The sequence below is a fragment of the Orycteropus afer genome, unplaced genomic scaffold (genome assembly GCF_000298275.1).
Source record: "Orycteropus afer afer isolate SDZICR_OR568_19922 unplaced genomic scaffold, OryAfe1.0 scaffold00381, whole genome shotgun sequence".
Lineage (NCBI taxonomy): Eukaryota > Metazoa > Chordata > Mammalia > Tubulidentata > Orycteropodidae > Orycteropus > Orycteropus afer.
Window position 1 is genome coordinate 1,437,136 of NW_006921968.1, and position 4,510 is coordinate 1,441,645.

Consider the following 4,510-nt stretch of genomic DNA (forward strand, 5'->3'; position numbering starts at 1 on the left):
GGAAGAGAACCCTAAACCCATTCCCAGCACAAAACAAGCAGATTTTATAAATAATGTCCCGCTGTTTGGGGCTGGACGAGGGCAAGTCCAAGTGTGTGTTGGCGGCTTCAGGCTTAGCCAGCCATCTGGGCCTGAGAGTTTCTGCCATTGTCTACACCCACTTCCTCCTGCAAAACAACACGTAAAGGAACCACAGACCGAGCCTGGTCTCCTGTGGCAGGAAGCTGCTGGGTGCTGGGCCCTTGGACGGGGCTGGGTGGGTCTGGCCCCGCTGTCTGGGGGTCACCGCTGGCGCTCGAGGTCCCAATGGCCAAGCCAACCGCCAGCTTCATGCGCCCCATGGTGCAGCCCAGCCAGCTTGAGGCAGCGCCCACGCAGTCACTGACCTTGGCTTTGCAGGGCCCAGCGAGCTGGTACCGGGCAGTGAGCAAAGACTTGCTATTTGGAGGCAGGTTTGCCTCTGATGCGGGTATGCTCAGCTGCCACGGATCTCAGGGTGCATCCTGATGGTTTGGGGAGCTGTCTCATTCCTTGTGGCTGGAGAGCTGCCTCTGCTGGTGGCCATTCAGAGTCCCCACATATCACCCCCCGCCCCCTGATGCTCACAGCACCCACACCCCCCTGACCACCGCTGTCCACTGACCTCACGCTGCAGCGTCCACCAGGCCACGCGGCGGCTCCCACAGCTGGAGACTGAGCGTTGGGCAAGCTTCCACGATGTCCTTGAGGACGGGCCTCTTGCTGTCTGTCTGTCTGCCTTGTCCTGATGGCACTCCTGCTATCTTGTCAGGTGACTTCCTACTTCTCATGTCGCCCTGATCTGCTCCTGAACAGTCACAGACCTGAGGGACAGGGTCACCACAAGACCAACGGGCTTGCCCTGGAGATGGAGGGCGGTCAGCATCTCCAGGGACACCTGTCTGTGGTCGGAGCAAACACCGTGTGTCCAAAGTGTCCTGGGGCTGCCTCACCGAAGTGGTAGCTTATGAGGACAGAAGTGTGTTGTCTCAGGTTCTGTGAGCCAGAAGCCCCAGTTCAGGAGTCCGCAGGGTTGGATCCTGTCCCCCGGCTCTCTCGTAGCTCTGGTGACGATGGGGATTGTGGCCTTCCTTGGCTTGTGGCTGCGTCACTGCCATCTCTGTCCCTGCCATCACATGGTCGTCTTCCCTCTCTCTCCCTGTCTGTGTCTCTTCTCACATAAGGACACCACTCACATAGCATCAGGACCCACCGACTCCAACGTGACCTCATGTTAACCGGTAACCTCTTCAAAGGCCCTGTTTCCAAGCAAGGTCTTGTTACCAGGTACTGTGGGTCATCAAAGCTTCAACGTATCTTTTTCGGGGACACACTTCAAGCCATAGCTCTGGACAGATGGGGTTGGAGGGCGGGAGGGAGTGGAGGCCAGGCCAGCCACCATTGGCTCCCTTGCCTCTAACTTCCTGCACTAACGTTACCCCAGACACACGGCAGCCCAAGGGCTATGACCAGCCAATCTCACTGATGGGTCTACAAGATGCCCAGAAACCCCTCTAGAGCCCCAAACATCTAAGATGTGTATAAGGAAAAGGTGCACAATGCGCCCAGTGGGATGGGGAGAAGTGGTGGGAAGACTAAGGCCCCACCCCAGGGATGCCCATGGGAACTGGGTGTATGGGGAGTCCCCAGGGGCCCTTTGGGATGAGGTCACAGGGATGGGCATTTTTGTGGCTTTGTGGACATGGATGGTGAAGAATTAAGAGGAAGCTGGAGAGTCCGTTGTGGGGAGAGGTCAAAGATGATCAGGGAAGGCACAGCATCCTGGGAAAGGGGGCAACACGGGCATGGGGCTTGGGCCAGCCTTGCTCTCCCAGTGCGGCTGTAGCGGAAACAGCATACATGGGCAGCTTTAACAGACACATTTATTCTCTCGCAGTCCAGGAAGCTAGAAGTCTGAATTCGGGGCGTGCTGTGGGGATGCCCTTGTATCGGCTTCTCATGTTCTTCTCGGTGTCCCTTGGAGGTCCCCTGTGGCATCTGTCTTTCTGCCATCCTCGCTTTGGTGCCTAATCTGCACCTTCTAATCTCTCACTACGAGCTCTGGTGCTACAGTAGATAAGGCATTTGGCTATTAACCAGAAAGTTGGTGGTTCAAACCCACTGGCCACCACATCAAAGGAAATGAGGCAGTTTGCTTCTGTAAAGACGTACAGCTTGTGGTGGTTAAGGTTGTGCGTCAACTTGGCTGGGCCTGGTTCAGTGGCTGGACAGCTGGATGTAGGGATTCCCTACGGGGAGGCTGGTCATCAGCTCCACGGTGGAGTCTGCCGTAGGGATGTGGTCCACTCGCAGTATCCAAGGAGAAGCTTTGGGAATGGTCTGTCGCTTTTGGCCAGCTTGAATCCTGCATGTAGCTGAGTCATCGTTCAGCAGCCTGCCATGTTGTCTGACCATCGGGACTCTCAATGGACTTGAATCAATGGCCTGCTGTGTGGTTTGGTGATATCCGGACTGTGCCTTTTCACTTGTTGACCTTGGGCTTGTCAGCCTCAGCAGCCAGCAGCTGTCTGAGTGAAGAAAGCCTCCAGCTTCAGTGGGCCGGGAGCAGGAGGCAGAGCTGAAGGCCAAGGTTGAGGGGCTTTCACCCAGCGACTGGAGCTGACACTTGAGCTCAGACATCCAGCCTCCAAAACTGTCAGAGAAGAAACTCCTCTTTGTTAAAGCCACACATACGTGGTGTTTTCTGTTAGAGTGGCACTAGGGAACCACACACAGCTTTGCTAACCCAATGGGGATCACTATGAGTTGGAATCAACTCGATGGCAGTGGGTTGGCTTTGGTTTTTATATCTCTGAGTCAGTGAGATTGCAGACACGCCCTACACTGAGTGAGCTCGTCCCCCTACTGGCTGATGGTCACATCCCAGGAACGGGATTAGAATCCAGGGACACAGTTTGATCCATAACTGTACCCCAAACTGGCTGCAGCTCATACCTTGACCCATGGGGGGCCGAGGTCTGGGGCTTCGGTGTCCTCTCAGCACCCCTCCAGCAGTAGTCCCCTTTCCTTCCATGACGAGTGTGAGGCTGACTGCAGATTAGTGACTTGTCCCGGGACACGAGAAGGCCCACTGTGGTCCAAACGCCGGCTCTCCGACCACAGCCCTCTCCTGCGTAGCCCTGCCATGCTGCCGAGCCGGGGCCCGTGGGCAGGCGTCACACCCCACGCCCCTCACCTGACAGTGCTTTCTCTCCAAGCCGAACATTCTGCAAACCCTTCCCCTGGACAAGGCCGCGCCGATGGCCTTGAGGAGCTGCTGTTCAGCAGTTTGCAACAATAACGACAGTTGTCTGCTTCAGTGTGCAACTGGGACTGCTTCTGGCCAGGGAGGGAGGTGGCCTCCGTCTGTGCCAGGTTCCCTGAGGACTCGACCGGGGAACAAAGGGTGGCCGCGGGGAGCCAGCACAGCCACTGAGTACGGCGAGTGACCTTGCGGGGCACGTGGACCCCAGCCACGGTGCAGGCACTGCTCCTGACCTTCGTGTCCAGCCCCATCCGCACCCTGAAGGCCCAGGCCACCCCGACCTTGCATGATGTTGTGAGCGCAGATGGATAGGGGCTGCCCAATGAGGGCAGGGAGCTGCTCAGTCCCAAGATGGGGCCCCACCCACGAAGTCCCTCATGTTGGGTCAGGTATTCATCCCTGCGGGGCAGTCAGACAGTTCTCCCAGGGTGCAGAGTGGTTGGGGTCATGGACCGTGGTTGGACGGCCCTCACGACCCTCCTAGTGCCATGGTCCGGGTTGTGGTGCAGGGGCTGGAGCCTGTGCTCTGGACAGGCCCGGCACTGTATCCGGGCTGTTGGCAGGGTGGGGTGGGTTGAGAATGCCCCATGTTGCCAGCATTTGGGGTAGAGTCGGGGGCTGCATAGGAGGAGCTGGGTGGGGGGGTCCTGGTGGGGTGGCTGGGCTATTCCCAGCCCTGAAGGAGAGGAACTTCTCAGGTCCAGGGGACGTGGTATCTGAAGGCGTGGTCCCAGACAAGGAGGTCCCAGGGAAGGCGCTGGAGGCCATGGCCCCCATCACTCTCACGGTTCTGGAGGGAGTTGTGGTTGTGTGCTATCAGAGGGAGGCAACCTGGAATTAAAGTGTCACGGGATAGGAGGCCAGGACCCATAGGGCCTTTGCTTTCCACCGACCAGGGCAAGCCCCGGTGGGGGACAGGCAGGCCATGTGTCCTCTCTCACCTCTTCCATGACTCTCAGCCCAGTGACTTGGAAGGAGGGGCTCTGGGTGGGGCTCCAGACCCAGGCCCCTGGGCTGCTGGGGCTCCCCTGCTGTGTAGACTGGCGGGCTGCTGTCTGCCACATGCCCCTCAGGAAAGGTGCTTTATCTCTGGCCAGACGCACACCCTTGACTCACACCCTTGAAATAAATCAGAGCCCTGCAGGGACGGGCTTTGCAGAATGACCCAGGAAGAATGCTTAGGTGACAGTGGAAAGGCCACTTTGAGGCCCATATGGGACTCTCCCC